This window comes from Equus caballus, chromosome 15, assembly GCF_041296265.1.
Source record: "Equus caballus isolate H_3958 breed thoroughbred chromosome 15, TB-T2T, whole genome shotgun sequence".
In the NCBI taxonomy this organism is placed as follows: Eukaryota; Metazoa; Chordata; class Mammalia; order Perissodactyla; family Equidae; genus Equus; species Equus caballus.
This window is the reverse complement of record NC_091698.1, coordinates 90,784,257-90,800,516: the sequence shown is the minus strand read 5'-3', so window position 1 is coordinate 90,800,516 and position 16,260 is coordinate 90,784,257. Positions and strand designations below refer to the sequence as shown.

General features: G+C 48.6%; 1 long non-coding RNA gene across 4 annotated transcripts; it reads right to left on the bottom strand.

Moving 5' to 3' along the window:
- Nucleotides 1-9,136: 9,136 nt before the first annotated feature.
- Nucleotides 9,137-16,215, bottom strand: LOC111768144 (uncharacterized). 4 transcript variants are annotated; one of them, XR_011426203.1, is made up of 5 exons: nucleotides 16,075-16,215; nucleotides 15,500-15,567; nucleotides 15,158-15,249; nucleotides 14,671-14,861; nucleotides 9,137-9,475 (listed from the first exon to the last, which is right to left on the bottom strand). It is a non-coding gene; the product is annotated as an uncharacterized lncRNA (long non-coding RNA). The 4 variants fall into 4 exon arrangements; XR_011426204.1 differs by having other exon boundaries at nucleotides 15,158-15,256; nucleotides 16,075-16,214; XR_002800284.2 differs by lacking the exon at nucleotides 9,137-9,475 and having other exon boundaries at nucleotides 14,588-14,861; nucleotides 15,158-15,256; nucleotides 16,075-16,214.
- Nucleotides 16,216-16,260: the final 45 nt, after the last annotated feature.

The following is a 16,260-nucleotide window of genomic DNA, read 5'->3' as shown; positions in this document are numbered from 1 at the left end:
AAAAATTAGACTGAGCTACTGGAAATAAAGCAATGTTTCATGAAGACCTGAATATAGACCAGGATTCATCCCTATGATACACTTAGGGTGACCAGCCACCCCAGTTTGCTCAGGCCTGAGGGGGTTCCCAGGACATTGGACTTTTTAGTACTAAAAGGCTGTCTGGGATGAGTTGTTCATCCTCTTCAAAATTCCTTCTACAAAATGGTAAATTAAAAAAAATCAGATCATGTTACATCCCTTATTGATATCCAGATTCCTAACCATGGCCTCTAAGCCCTTTGTGATCTGGATCTCGCCCCCCTCTCTCCTCACCTCCTGCTCCTGGACCACTCTCAGCCTCCCTCCTTCCTATCAGCCACCCTGCCTCCAGTCTGCCCTCAACAGACCAAGTTTACTCCTGTCTCTCAAGCTGTGGCCTGTTGTTCCTTCTGCCTGCTCCTCCTTCTTCTCTTCCTCCTGAACCTCCCCAAGGCTACCTCGTCCCCTCCTGCAGATCTCAGCTCAGAGAAACTGTCCCCTTTAGAGTAGCTCCTCCCATCCTGACTGCAGTCCCTTGCTCTGATACCACTCTCTTTAATTTACTCATGGTAATTTTCACATGGGGAAATTTGCCTGCCTGTGTACTTGTCTATTGTCTGCCTCTCCTTAGCATAGAAGCTCCCAGACTCCAGCTCAGAGCTTTACACAAAGCTGGTGCTCAATAGTCGTTGCCTGGCTGACTGCAATTTTTTGCAATTTTAGTCTTTCCTCTTTTCTTTTTCTTATTTTACTAAAGAAGAATAGTGAATAAGCAGATTCAATTTTTTGAGACAAATGCTTATTTTGGTGGATCAAATGAAAACCAGTTATTTGGCCTGCTTAGTGCAGGGGTTTAGTAGAATAAGTATTGTTTTCTTCTCCTTGGAGAACGTTATAGCTTATTTCTCTTTACTCCAATCCTCCTTTGGGATTTTCTTTCTAATCTCTATCCATATATAAAGAATCCATCAAAGGCAAGACAGGAGAGGGGAAAAAAAAACAGAACAATGGGGCAGTCAGCACAAAGTAAGATGGTTAAAACCAAGACCAAATGTACCGAAAAGAGTAATAAATTTAGTTGTTCTTAATTTTGCATTTGAAAGATTGCGCTTATCAGCTTGGATAAAAAAATTCAGCTATATGTTCTTTACATGGGACACACCTGGAAATAAGGATGTTGAAAATCAAAGAATGGGAAAAGATAGGTCAGGCAAACAGTAACCAAAAGAAAGTTGATGTCAGACAAAATAGATTTTTAAGACAAAAAACATTGTTAGGAATAAAGAAGATCACAACATAGTGCCAAAATGTTCGATTTACCAGGAAGATATAACAATTCTAAACCTGTATGCCACTGATTTAAATTGCCTTAAAATATATAAAGCAAAAATAAGAGGACTCCAGGAAGAAGTTAACAAATTCACCATAATTGTGAGGGATTTTTACATACCTCCATCAAGTATTCATACATCAAGCACACAAAAAAAAATTAGAAAGATTTGACAAAGTGATTAACAACTGTGACAATATGCTTACATAGTATTGGGAGACACTTCTCCATCGGTCTCTCACACTTCTGCACTCCTTGGGAGTGCAGCTTTTGTTTCAGATATCTGTTCAAGGATGTTCAAGGATGCTTGTGTAGTGAACAGGCTTGGAATATAGAGATAATGTCTCTCTCCAGAGCAGAGGAAAATTGTTCATTGTCCTGTATAATAAAGATAAACATCTCCCTCCAAGGAAAAGTTTGAGCAGGTTTGCTTTCAGTCCATCATAGAAATTGGAGGCTTCCCAAGCTTGGGGTTCCTCAGCTGTGAAACAAACCCACTGCATGTCCAGCATCCACCTGGGCCCCTCCATATCACCCTCGTGGGACTTGTGGGGCAAGGAGAATCAGGCAACCGTGAAGCCCATGCTGCCTGCTATGCCATGAGTAATAAAGCCCTTTGCCTCTGATCCAAGAGTCTCGTGTCTTCTGTCAGCATCCATGAAACTGTAGCAGGCTTAGCTACTAAATTTCAAGTAGGATAAAATATTAGACCCTTCACAGTTCTTGATATGCAGACTCTTGCACCCAACTTCAGACAATACACCATCTTCTGAAGCAGCACATGGAATATGTACAAATTACCTAGCACATTGCCTTCCACATGAAAGACAGTCAATAAATGCTACTTCTCACTTCCCTCAAGCTCTCCTGTTCCTCTTCCTTCCTCGAGCAGTCAGCAGCCTCCGGGAAGACATGAACCAGGTGAACAGAAATCATAAACGTGTGTTAAAACCATCTGAGAGATGGTTCTGTCCATCTCGAGCATGAAACAGGAGCACAGGGGCTACAGGATATAGAACAGCCCCTTCTGTGTTGGTCCTACACTGTGGGACTTCGTTATTTGAGCTGAGGCAAGACCCTTTCCACAAATATTGTGTACTTATATTCAAACACTGAGACACTCTCCTAAGGTCCTATGGAAATTAAACCTATATTATTAACCATTTTCTGATAGCTCGGATCAGCAATAATCTGGTTTATTAAATCATTATAAACTTATGTTTTAAGGACCTTCTGAGAACATGACATTTCTTCATCCTCTCTCCTCCTAGACCTACAAAGTTTAATTGATCTTGGATTAGCTCTATTTTTTTTTTTTCTGAAGCAGCTTCTTTTGTTTCTGTAGCAACTTTTTACCACCTGTACTCTCAGATAGGAAGGAGTCACGTGTGTGTTGCGTCTCAATCCTATACCTGAAAGGTCATTCCTAATTGACTGGAGCAGGATGTCCTGGTGGACAAAAGTCTAGATGTCTACAAGACACCTACTCTGCAGCCACACTTCAGGGAAGAGGGGGGTTGAATGGCCCAGGCGTTGACTACATGGGGAGGGCTGTCACACCTCTATTACCCACCTGCTATACTCCTTTTCAAATCAGCTGGGCTCTGTGCAGTCCAACGTGACCAGGTCTTTTGTGACAGCCATGCTCTTCATCGCATTTGCCTCATGACCAATCTCAGCTGATTACTGTAGCCCCTTAAGTCATACATCCACCACCAAGGCCCTGGCGCACAGGGTAGATCTTACTGAGGATTTTATGGGAAGCCAAGATGTTATTCAGCTCTCACTCAGACAAGCTTACTATAAATCTATTCTTGCCTCCATGTTCTTCTCCCTTAGAGCAACTCCTCCTTCTTTCTCTCTCCTTCCCACATCTCCTCTTTTTCCATCTCAAATCAAAAAGTTCCAGCCCCTCTGCAAATCCACCCTCCCCAGATCCTGGGCCACTTGTGTTCTCCACTCAGGAAATCCAAAGCTGAACCCAACAGTGCATTTACTGTTTTGTCAAACACATTCTCAGAGGGCCACCACTCCCTTCTAGCCATACAGCGTCTGCGGGATTTGCAACACTAGGGCTCACTTAGCTGGACTCCTGTCCTTACCCAGAGTCCTGATGGGAGCGTGCTCTCCAACTCCAGAGGTTTTCTGCACCCATTATTGTTTTCAGTTCTTCTCACAGGTGAGGAAATTGCTAGGCAGAGAGCTGCGGTCAACTGCTGAGGGTCACCCAGCTGCAAGCGGTGGAGTTGGATTTCGGCCCAGGTCTCTGGACTTGAGGTCAAGTGCTTCTTCCACTTATTAATCTCAGCAGCAAAGAAGCCTGTGAAGTGAGCGAGTTTTCCAACCATTGGAAATTCTAGGATGTTTATGGTCCCCACTGGTCTTCAAGAAAGGCAAATGAAACTGACAGTGAATTTCTTGGCCTTGACCTCGGGCAAATTAAATTTGAGGCAAATTCAGGGAACATCTAGAAAACATTGACTTGCCTGATCCAACCTATCCATGGTTTAGTCTTTCAGTCTAATTAGTGGAAAGTGTTCATGCCCTCATTCTTTCGTTCCACTGCTATTAAGCAATGAATGAGCTGAGGCCTGCCTTTGAAGAGCTCTCAGTCTCCTTGGGGATGGCTGTGGGTTAGAGGAGAGCACTAACTTACACAATGTGATGTCCCCAAACACCACGGGAGCATGATCCATAATTGATTCTGCTGAGGAAAAGAGACCTCACTGAGGAGGTGACATTTGAGAAATGGGCTGGATCTAGAACCATTTTGTCAGGTGGGGAGTGAGCAGACTCTTCCAGTTTGCAGGTGCCCGAGGTGTAAAGTTCCCTTGGTTCTTCTGGAGCCTGGCTCACCCCAGCCTCTGCCACGTGTGACCCAAATTTGACCCCAGTGCTATTCTGATCATATTTTTGAGGTAGCGGTGGTGATAGTGGCGGTAAAGTTGATGCGGTATCTTCCCAGAGTCCTAGGAGAGATTCAGTGGATCTCTTAGAAAGGTTGCAATGATTTTGCAAAGCATCCAGTAGCTAGAAAGTCTTAGAATGAGACAGAAGGTGACTCCTCTCTACAGACAGGCCCGGACGGAGGCAGCAACTTCCAAACCTTCTCAGATCATCAGACTTCCACAAACCATCCCAAGGCGGTCGAGGAGGGGAATCTGAGAAATGTGACAGAATGCATCAACATTGCCCAACAGCTGAGACCTAGTCCTTAGCTTGGGGCTTTTCCAGAACCACTATAGAGGCCCTGGGGTGTTTAGTATTTTAGATGAGCAGTGAGAAGCCCTCTGAGGCTGTCTTCCTGGCAGGAACTCATACAGGTTTAAGGGAGCTAGGGCAATGTCAAATCACCCTAGGACCAGCATCAGAGGAAGCGTGAAGGGACCAGGAGAAGGAGCTGTGTTACCTGCAAGGAAGGGGAGTATATGTGTGTGTGTGTGCGCGTGCGTGTAGAGATGGAGATGAATACCCAGCCCTTTCTCTCCTCCTGCCCTCCCATCTTCTGCTGGTGCCTCTCGTTAACCAAACCCAAGCGGAAGCCAGAGAGCAGGGCCATACAGGTGATGCAGCCCCTAGGTGTCAGCCTCCCAAGGCAGATCAGGGCAAATGGAACATAACCAGCAGCCCCAGTGTGAGAGCATGGGTTGGGAGGAGAAGCTTATAAATTGGTGGGGAGAGAGAGACTACATGATCTCCAAGGTCCTTAATAAAACAAGTCCAGGGCGCTGTGCGAGGCTCCCTGCCATCCTTTGAAAAAGAAGGAAACATCTTTCAAAGATCCCGCCAGACACATAAATGGGTCCAGGATGACGCACTTCAGGGGCGGGCTGGTCGTGGGGGCTGTTCTAGCCACGGTCAGCAGAAACCCCCCCAGCTCTGCAACAGTTCTGTAGCCACACACAGTTGCCGTCGTCCTCAGAGCTGCAGCCACCTGCAATCACACCCTGAGCCCTGCTCCTCCGCCACTGACTTGTGGCCGCAGAGACAGCTTGTGAGTTAAACGACCAAACAGGGAGAACTGAGAAGATCTCCTTGTCACAGCTCATGTCCACCCTATAACAGATGTGAAAGTGTGCAGCCCTGGATGTCAGCCTCAAAAGTGTCCTCAACACACCCCTCAATGGCCCCTTGACCCTGTAATTCTTCACTTTATTGAAACACTTCCTCCATTGCCACAGGGTTCGGGGTGATCTACACCACAGCTCAGATTGCAGAGAAAACAGCTTTTTAAATTTTGTACAGGGTAGATCCAATCTTCCTAACCTAGTACTAACCACTGAGCAGAAAGAAAAGCAAAATACCCTTACTCCATTTCAGAGACTTCATCATGCGTTAGTTTACATTATTGCTCTCATCCTTGTCACTCGGGCAGCTCAGTGTCAGCTCTCCATCCCCTGCTCTTGCCTCTGCTGAGTGGGATCTGGGATCTGGGTGGGTGGGTCTGTGGCTTGTGCCCCCATGGCAGAGAGATGGGCTCTCACATCTGTGAGGTGGCTCTGACCCTCCGTGGACTCCGCTGGTTTGCCTCTGGCCTGGCCTGGCCTGGCTCCAAGAATAGGATTTCAGTGTGGTAGGGACCTGGGGAGGTCTGAGTCCAGGAGGGGGTCTGGCCTTTGTGCAGCCAGGTGTTGCTCACTGTGTTTATTTTGCACAGCCCAGATGAGGTCTGAGCTGGGTGGTCTGTGACGAACCCACACCCAGCCCGACATCAAACCAGGAGTCAGCTGGTCCCAGGGCAGACCCAGGGTGCTCAGAAGCCCCATTGTCCCCTGGGGGTAGGGGTGTCTGAGCTGCACTTCTGGGCTTCCTAACTGGGCCCTTTCATGCCACTCCCTCTACAATCCACCCAAAACCCCTGGGCTTCTGGCCCAGGACTCCCAGAGCTGATGAGTGGGCTGTGGCCCAGGAGAAACCAGCCAAGATCAGGCTGACTCTGCCGGGCTGTGGCCTGGAGGAGAAATCCTGGCTCTCCTGAGGAGTGGAGGGTGGCAGAGGGCTGCAGGAGGGCCTGACTATCGTCTGGCGGGAGGCCCCCTGCCCTAGCCCCACCTCCCAGCACTGGATCACATAATAAATGGATAAAGCTTGTACTTAATACATTAGCAAAGCTGGATCACATACCCAAAAAAGGTGGTGGTAGGGGGTCTTGATAGCTGAGAAAAATCATCAAAACGGTGATGCCAACTCTGTTGTACTTTACAGTTAGGCCTCAGGGCCTGTAAAGGTCTGAACGTGGTCCCTCACACTGACCTCTCCCTGCTCAGAAGCCCGATACATGGCAGTGGCTCTCTGTTGCCCATTCTGTGACCTTTGGCAGATGGTTAACGCAGCTTAACTCACACTCCATTGACATTTCCCAGCTGCCCTCTGCCAGGCCCTGAGCAGATGCCGAGGAGACAGAAGTGGATAATACACGAGGGGCTCACAGTCTCACAGGGGAGACAGGCATACACAACCAATGATAATGAGAAGAATTGCTATTTTGAAATGCCTTCTATGTGCCCAGTTGTTACGTACATGATCTCTATTCCTCCCGATGAGCCTGGGGTGAGTATATCTCCAAGTTATTGATGGGGAAACTGAAGCTCAGAGCAGTCAGGACCACCCAGCCAATAAGTGGCAGAGCCCGGATTCAAGTGTACGGCCGCTCGTCTGATCCACGGCCCTGCGCCACCTGTAGCCACAACGCTTCGGGCATCAGGAGGGTCTCCTCCCAGACGCCCAGGCCTGTGGCAGAGGCTGAGTCTGTTCAGCTGTCGTTCTCAGGCACAGGCCCGTATGGGCCCTGCCCTGTGCAGGTAACTGGCTCCCCTTGATTCACCTGAGGGGCTCCCTTAGGCCTCCGTGTATCGTGCACTGCAGGAGGCAGCAGCAAGAGAAGGGGTGCTCGCTGGCAGATCTGGACACCAGGGGTTCAAGGCCTGGCAAAGCTCAGCCTCCATGTGGGGCAGGGCCTGCTGCTTCCACCGAGAACCACAGCAGAAAGCAAATGGCTTGCGTGTGCGTCGGAAACACCAGGAAATGGGTTCCCCTGTAAAGGTTTGATGAAAGGACCATTGTGGGCAGAGTGTAGGCAGGATCAGGGAGATGAAAACAGGATTACCAGATTTAGCACATAAAAACACAGGATGCCCAGTTAAATTTGGATTTTATATAAACAATAAATAATTTTTTGATAAATACTTATAGCTATAATACTTAGGACATACTTATACTGAAAAATTACTCATTATTTATCTGAAATACAAGTCTAACTGGGCATCCCGTATTTTCTTCTGGCAATAGGAAGTTAGGGACACTTGTGGACTACCTACAACGGGCAGCTCAGCTGGGAAGGTGATGGGAGGGAACTGCCCCCAGGGACCCGGTGGATCTAGAGCTCTCCAAGGGCAGAGGAACAGAGCCAGCACCAGAACTCAGCAAGGCAGAGAGGGAATGAGCAGAGGGGTGAGGAGGGGCAGAATAAGTACCCCCATCTCACTCTCTCCCCGCCTCTGATCTCCTGCTGGATCTCTCTTCAACAAGGGAGGCCCTTGATGCAGTCCTCAGGGGGTCCTTGGCACAGAGGAGGGCAGAGAATGGCTCTGAGCAGAGAGACAAACAGAAAAATATCCAACACAACTCACATGCAGACTTCTATCCTCTCCTCACTGCGTCCTTAGCGATTTGGACTAAATGTAGTACTACTTCCCTCCTCTAGGACCCACCATGGCTCCCACTGCCTACAGCAGCAAGTTCAATCTCTTCAGCGTTCAGGAGTCTATCCCTCTGCTCCCCTGAAGCACCCAGTGCTCTGAGCAGGCAGGAATCCAGGGAGAACAGTGAATTCATTGTGGATAATCCAGCCTCAGGGCCTTTGCTCTTGCTGTTCCCTTGGGCAGTCAAGGAATTTAGAACTGGAAAGGCCCTCAGGGGAATCTGTCCTCACCCCCTTCTGGGCAAAACAGGAAACAGGGGAAGGACGCACTTAAAGCTACTTCTCTGCCCAGCCAACCCTCCCTGGTCTTTAAGGCCCAACCACTGTGTCCGCCAGGAAGTCCTGGAGGGCTGCTGGCACCCTCGGACCTGCCGCTGGGGTTCTCTCCCCTTCTTCCGGGCTGCCCGGTCCCTCCTTGCTGCCCGTCTCCATGTTGCTTCTCCCTCACCAGAATACAAGGGTCTTTTTCTAAGTTTGCCCTCAGCCCAGTGCTGGGAATGTGAACGCAATGATTTTCTTTTTAAATTACATCCTTTGATTATAGTTCAACAGTTTAATCATAGTTATTAAATAACTAAAGATCTGCCTAATTTGGTACTCGCGGTACAATGAAAAAAAAGCACACAGGCTTTGGAATCAGATAATCTGGGTTTGTTTACATTTTTTTTTTTCAATAAATCTTTGCTGAGTTTACTCTGGTGAAAGAAGTGCTTATTTCAGCTGGAAGTGTCCCACAGGATCGGGGATGCAGGGTCCTTCTTGGTAGAGTGAGGACACTCCATTTGCTGTCTGCGCCACTTCCTCCAGGACACAAGAGCTTTTTTGTGTGTGAGGAAGATTGGCCCTGAGCTAACATCTGTTGCCAATCTTCCTCCTTTTTTTTTTCCTCCCCAGAGCCCCAGTACATGGTTGTACATCCTAGTTGTAAGTCCTTCTAGTTCTTCTATGTGGGATGCTGCCACAGCATGGCTTGATAAATGGCATGTGGGTCCACACCCAGGATCCAAACCCGTGAACCCTGGGCCACCAACAAACGAGGAGCAAGCGACTTGAACACTACACCACCAGGCTGGCTCCGTGAGAACTTTTTAACAAGATTAACTTTTTAATATAAAGTTTAATTTTTTAATTAAAATCAAGATTACCAAACATCTTTTTCATGTTTTTTTCTTGCAAGGACTCGATTCAAATGATTTGTGGTGCTTTTTCCATGGGAGAAAGAGTTTTCGCTAGTGTTTGTTGTTCTTAACTTGTGGTCCCTGGATGGGTTTCAAGGAGTCTGTGAGGTCTTCTAAAGAGCAGAGAACGTCGTGTTTGGTGTTGCCTGCAGCCCCTCGGCCTCTTCCTCAGCTCGGCTCGCACGTCCCCGAGAGCCCTCTCCACTCAGGGTGGCCAGATGTCCCCACAATGTGCTAGAGCACCAGCTTGGGGAGGTGGGAAAGGTCTAGAGGTTATTGACAATATATCTGCACACACATCAACTGTTCATTTATGCTCGTTGATAGTGCAGCTTCTATGATATTATTTTTTAGAAACAGTTCTTTGACTTCGAAACAACGTTATGCAGTTATCTGTTAGCGTGTTTGCGGTGTCTATGTATTCCGAATTTTCATATTTCTGAAGAAACAGCTTTTAAAACAATCTGGCGCAATCTGTCCCCTATTTTCTATTTCAGCCATCATCTATTTCCTTAGGAACGAGCGACAGCGGAGGTACAGTGCTGTCATCCAACCTGCACACTTGCAGAAGCTTTGCCCGTCCCGCCCTCCTGCTCCCCAGCACCACCACCAGCACACTGCCAGCAGCTTTGATAACATAGCTCAGCCGCATGCACACACAGTCCTTTACGAGTTAATCACTTAACAGTTTTCCCCAAGAACAATGGTCACATTATATTTGTGGGACCCGAGGGCCCTTTTTGGTGATGAAGAAAAGAAGGCAGGAGGCAGGAAAGAAGGAAGATAGGAAGGAAAGGGAGGAGGGGAAGGAAGGATCTGCCCTCAAGGCTAATTGAAGCTTCCACCTCTGGCATCAGAAGCTACTCGCCACCCTTCCCCACTATGGCGGCATTAAAGCTCTTAGGGTTCAGCCTTAGTTAGAAGCCTGTGTACAGGTGTGAGCGTGCAGGTGTGTGATGTCAGCCTTCATGTGAGGTTTGCATGTGCTGAAACAGTGTGCTGGGTTACATTGGCATATCCCCAGGATGCTCTGCCCACGCTGCCATCTGTGCCTAAAATAGCCTTCCTCTGCCATTTTCACGTTTTGAAAACCTCATAGTCCTTCCAACCCACCTCCTCCTTGGAGCTTTGTCTGACATTTTCCTTCCGTCTACTGCAATCACTTTCTGTCATCTGCTGGGACCTTTAGGGTAATGGCAGAATCTAGTCCTGAGCCAGTATAAAGGATGTTGCAAAAGGCAGAACACAGCACAGGAGTATTATGGGACGAGTACTGGGACTGACCGCTGGAGAGAAACAACATAAAACGGATCTCTGGCATGCAGTGTGATTGTCTCGTGGGGGCGCCGCCCAAGGGAGGCCAGGCTCTGAGCAGGAGGAACAGCTGCAAGGAATCAACAGCTGGCCACGCAGGCAGAGGGGGAGGGACCCAACCGTTCCTTTCTACACACTGTGATTTTTTTTCCTGAGGGTAAAAATGGGGCAGAGGAGGTGCTCAGGAAATATTCTTGAAAGAGAATGAATCAATGGTTTTCCAGAGGTTGGGGGGTTCCCAGGGGCTGTGAGCCCCAGGAATCCAACACACTGGGTCTTACGAAGAGAAATGGAATTCCCAAGTCTCGGCTGCAGAGGAAGCAATAACTTTGTTCGGCATAACTTGTATGTCAGCAGGGCCCCCAGCCCAGGCTGCTGAGGGAGCGGCTGGGTCCGGCATCCCACAAAGGCCCTGGTTTGGCGCAAGACTCAACAGCAACATCAAAGGAAGGGCTTTAAAGGATCCTCTGGATCTGATTTCTCTCTGCATCAAATTTTCTGAGGCTTGAACATCAAAGATTGAGACTGGGGTGATTTCAACTTTCTTCTTTATACTCTTCTGGGTTTTAAAAACATTTTGTTCTAATCAGAGTATTTTACCACCCCCACCCCGACACACACACTTTCATGACAGCTCCCATCCCCTTCTCTGCACATCTGCCACTCCACTGGTGTTTCGTGGATGTCCAGAGTCATTGTCCAGAAGTGCCTGGCCGCGAGGTGAGGCCGAAATTCAGCCTGAGCCCCGTCTGTCAAGCCCCGCTTCAGAGCAGAGGAGGGCCGCCTTTTCGTGATTTGTCTGCCCAGCCGGGCGCCTGTGTCTAATTCCCACACAGCCCTGTGTGTGCCCGCGGGAGCCAGGCTGGGATTCACCAGGGAGCAAGTCCAGGCGAAGAGACCTGGTGCTGTCGCCTTTACCCTCGGGCTGTGCTGTCAGTCCCTGGGGTCTCAGCCGCCTTTGCTGGGCAGCCTGCCTGCTGGGCAGCACTGTCGTCACTTCGGGACCCCACTGTGCTGGTGATCAGGGCTCTGCAAAGGGTCCCACAGCGGCACCATAGCCTCTGGGATCCTCAAAGCCACATCATTCCAGGAAAATCGCTACACGTTGCCTCATGGTTTCAAAGCCGGAGCTGCAATCAGTCAGGGCTTTGCCACAGCCCAGCATTCTATTTTAGCCTAACTCTGGGCTTCACGGAGCTGTTGAGGACATAGGGGTGCCGGGCAAGGGGACAGTCTGTGGGACAGCACTCGCTGATCTCCAGTCGGTCCTCCTCGCTGAGGGCCGAGGCTTCATACTGCTTCAGACTCACCATGTTGGGATCTCTCCTTGAGGGTACGCTCTGCCTCTGATGTGGATGCTTCCCCGGGGGTTCCTTTGACCCCCAGGCAGACAGATTTCTTCCCCACCAGTGACCCAGACAGACCCACACACGTCTGCCCCCAGCTCAGGGACAGCCATGCTGCTGCTCCTCCCAGTGTTACTTTTATTATCAGAAAGAACAGGTTGGTCTTCTTTTCCACCTTCTTTCCTTTCAGATTAAATGGCAACATCCAACAGACTTCAGAAATTCTCAAGGTAGAGCGTAGGTGTGAGCAGACATGGCCGCTTCCTACCCAACAGCCTTCTCTGTCCACCTTTCTGTCTTGGTCCAGACCTGATGGCCACAAACTCAAGGTCCCCTTCCCAGCCTAGAGAGATGAATCTCAACTAGTTTAAACCATTCGTGGAAATTCCTTCTTCTTGCCAGTGGTCTTGGCACCTCTTGGGCACCAGTGTCTGGTCTGGCCTGGCCATCCTCTTGGGAATGGCCACCCAGGAGCAAAAGTCTTCCCAACACAGAGCCCAAACCCCGTGTGGTCAGCTCCAGGGAGGCCCTGACATGCACCTGGTTCGAATGGCTCCATTAATTCATATACCTTTAATTCTTCTAAATCAACTTTAATCTACCCTAGTGCTCTCACACCCCTACTAGAACTGTGTGGAAACTTTCGGAGTTTCCTCCTGTCATCAGTCATTGGCCGCCCCCAAATACCACTTGGACTCCCAATGACTTAGTCTGACATGGACCCTTCACGTCAGGTGGTTCTGTGCTTTCTGTACAATATCTCCAGTGCAGGAATATCTAGCAAGACTGGAAGCCCCAGGTTCTAGGGTCCAGGAGGCCCAGGCGCACCCAGGGACGGGCCTCTTCACAGGCCTCACTGTGAGCTCCCACAGGCTAGGGGATAAAATCTCTTTTCAGTGCTACTCTCAGAGGTGCCCCCTGCAGGACATCAACCAGCTCTTCCCGGAGACTCCTCAAGACCTGCTTTGCAAAATTCCCTCAGGCAAGAACATAGCCAGGTCTGGCTACCTGCTTGTAATGGGGAGGAGAAACAGCGAGAGAACACGTATTAATATCTCAGTGAATTGTCCCTTCATCTTTTCTAGGAAATCTGACTCCTCCTGTCCCGACCTGCCTTCTAAGAACAGTGAGAGTCTAGAGGCAGAGGGACAGAGCTGTGAGGGGTGGTGCTGGGATTGGCCATTGAGTGAGCCGTCTTGGAGGAAGCCTGTTGGCCAGCCCAGCAGGGGAACGACGGCTGTCTTGGTCCTGAGGGCAGGAGGAAGTCACAGTCAGTTACCCTTACAGGCCAGAGTTTGGGTTTCTAGAGCTCCAGGGATCACCCCACATATGTATGTGTCTGGCTCTGACACCAAGAACTGAGATTCAACAAGTCCAGAGGGGGCCAGATGCAGTGGTGCTGGGCCATGTAGGACAGACGGACAAGGATCAGGATCTCAGGACCCCAAGACCTGGCGGGGAGGTGGCCTCGTGTGCTGATTCATAGACTGTGATAAGCAGGATAGCCTCAGTCAGGGCGCCTGATATTCGGACAAAGAAGCCTAAAAAGTTGATTCCAGCTTGCGGGGTGGGGGCGGGGTCTATGGGATCTTAGACGGCCTCCTGGATGAGGTTGGGTTTAAGCTGACTTTTGTTAGGAAGCTGACAGGAGACAGATGGGAGAATGCATCCTAGACAGAGGTGACAGCTTCTGGAAGGGAGAGACATCACAGCTATGTGGGTAGGGGGAAGAGCAGTGGAAAATAAGTTTAGTAAACCAGCCTGTGACCCAGTCACAAAGATCACTGAATGGCTGACAGAGGGGTGTGCGTTCAACTTCAGTTGGCATTTTTATCAGTCTACATGCTTACAATTTAAAGGTCCTTGTCCCCAGCCCCAGCTCTCACCTTCTCCTCCCCCCGCAAGCTTCCAGCTAGTTCTTTTAGTATTTACCTGCGCTGCTCTAAATGTTACACTTACATTACTGCTATTGGATTATCCAATTTTGAGTGTCATTCATTGACTTTCTACTATGGAAGATGGGATTTCACTCCTTCCACCTATACATAAACATATTTCCTATCCCTGGAAATGTAGTTTCATTATAATTTTAGTTAGATCAATACTTTGCATATACATTATTACTGGATCAATGATACTCACAGCTGAATTATATAGTATATTATAGTAACTTTTTCTTCTTTGCTTATTTTTGTGTTTTTCCTGAAATTAATTATCGTCTTTTGTTTGTTTTAATTTCTTTGGGTTTCTAATGACTTATCACTATCTAAACCCCAAAGTTTTTGTCAAGTATCTTATGAATCTCCTTTCAAGATATTCAGACGCACGGCGACCTACCAATTTTGTCTTCCTGGGAAGTCCGTCCTTCAGCCCTGCTCCTGTCTGGATGACTCCCCAGAAGGCCCGAGCACACGCATCAGTGGGAGATCCCTCCACCCCTCTCCTGGGTTAGTGTCACCCCCATATTTTGGTGGAGCACATCCCCCAGTAGCTTCCTTAGAGAAAGTGCATTCAAGGTACATTTTCTGACTCTTGAATATCTGGAAAAGTCTTTTTTCAACCCTTGCAGTTGATTGATTGTCTGGCTGAATACAGAATTCTAGGTTGGAGATATTTTCCTCTAGAGTTTTGAAAATATTGCTCCATTGCCTTAAAAAAATGTTGCTGTTGAGAAATATGAAACCCTTTTGATTTCTGCTTCCTTTGTACGCAAGAGGACTTTTCTTTTTAATATTTTTGTTGTGTGTGTCCCCAGTGTTTTGAAATTTCACAATGACTTGCCTTGCTGTGGGTCTCTTTCCATGCACTGTGCTGGAGTGGTCCCTTTTGATGTGGAAACTTTTCCTTCAGCTCTGGGAAATTTTCTTGAAATATTTCATTGATGATTTTCTCTGTCAGTAGGTATTTTTTCCCACCCTCTAAATATAGATGGAAATATCCTTTCTCCCAGAATGTAACCAGATCTTGTGGTCCTAGAATGTAACCAAAGAAGTGAGTTATGGGAGAAGTATGAGCCAAGACATCTAGTTAAGTCTGTCTGGAGTAGGAGTTGAAGCCTACGCTTACTGTGGACAGGGAGTTCCGTGGTCTGCTTCCAGCGCCTCCTGAGGTCCTTCATGGTGGTGAGGGGCCTGGGATCCCACCTGTAAGTCCCACCTCATCAGAGAGGCTTCCCCCTGCGGCCTATCTAAGGTAACACCCTATCTTAGTCCATTTGGGCTGCTATATAAACTGGGAAGCTTATAAACAATAAACATCTATTTCTCACGGTTCTGGAGGCTGGAAGTCCAAGATCACCGTGCCGGCATCGTCGGGTTCTGGTGAGAGTCCTCTTCCGGGTTGCAGACTGCCAACTTCTTGCTGTGTCCTCACATGTTGGAAGGGGCCAGAGAGCTCTCTGAGGTCCTTTTTATAAGAATGCTGATTCCATTCATGAGGGCTCCACTCTCATGACCTAATCACCTCCCAAAGGCCCACCTCCCAATACCATTGCCTTGGGGGGTCAAGATTTCAACATATGAACTGGGTTGGGGGGTGGACACAGACATTCAGACCACTGCACACCCCAGCCCTCAGTGCCAGGCATCCAACTCTGCTTGACTTTACTCACCACATCATAGGTGCTCAGTGTTTGTTGAATTGAGTCGAATTGGAGTATCTGAGTTACAATTTCTCCATCTTTAAAGTGAGAGGGTTGAAAAAAATGACCTCCATCCCCAAGAACACGTTCCTCCTTCCCCTCCAGACACCCTGGGACTTGTCTCAGCCTAATCCTATCTTAGCCCGTTCCTCACTCCCATCGAAGTTACTAGGACACCTCCATTCTGTTTCTGAGGTTTCTCACCACCTGCCCCTGCCCCCGATCCCTATCACCTCCCTAGCATGGCTTTCCTCATGTGCTGCCTCGCCTCTAAGAACTGCTTCTTAACTCGTGTCCCTCCACCTTTGTTGTCCTCCAAAATATCCTCCCCACCAGCTACCAGAGAAATCTAAGACACAAAATAGACCCTGTCCTTTCCCTACTAGAACCTTGTCATTGCCCACCCCCAAAGGAGGAGAGATAAGAGAATTCCATAAACATCCACACTTTATCTGTTAATATCTTATCCTTGACAATGCCTGTCACATGGTTGTGCCATCTGAGTCCCATAACAGCCCTCTGACCCAGGCAGGAAAGGTGAGAACCTCTGGCCAGTGGACCCATGAGTGTCTGAGGGCTCAAGGAGGCATGTGTGGAAGCCAGTCAGTCCCCCTCCGCCGGCTGCACCCCTCCAAAGACGAGGTCTAATTTGTTGTTAGGAACCAGTCTCAAGTATGGATAACCCCAAGAACGGGACAGAGATAAAACCCAGGGAAGACAGCCTGTGGCGT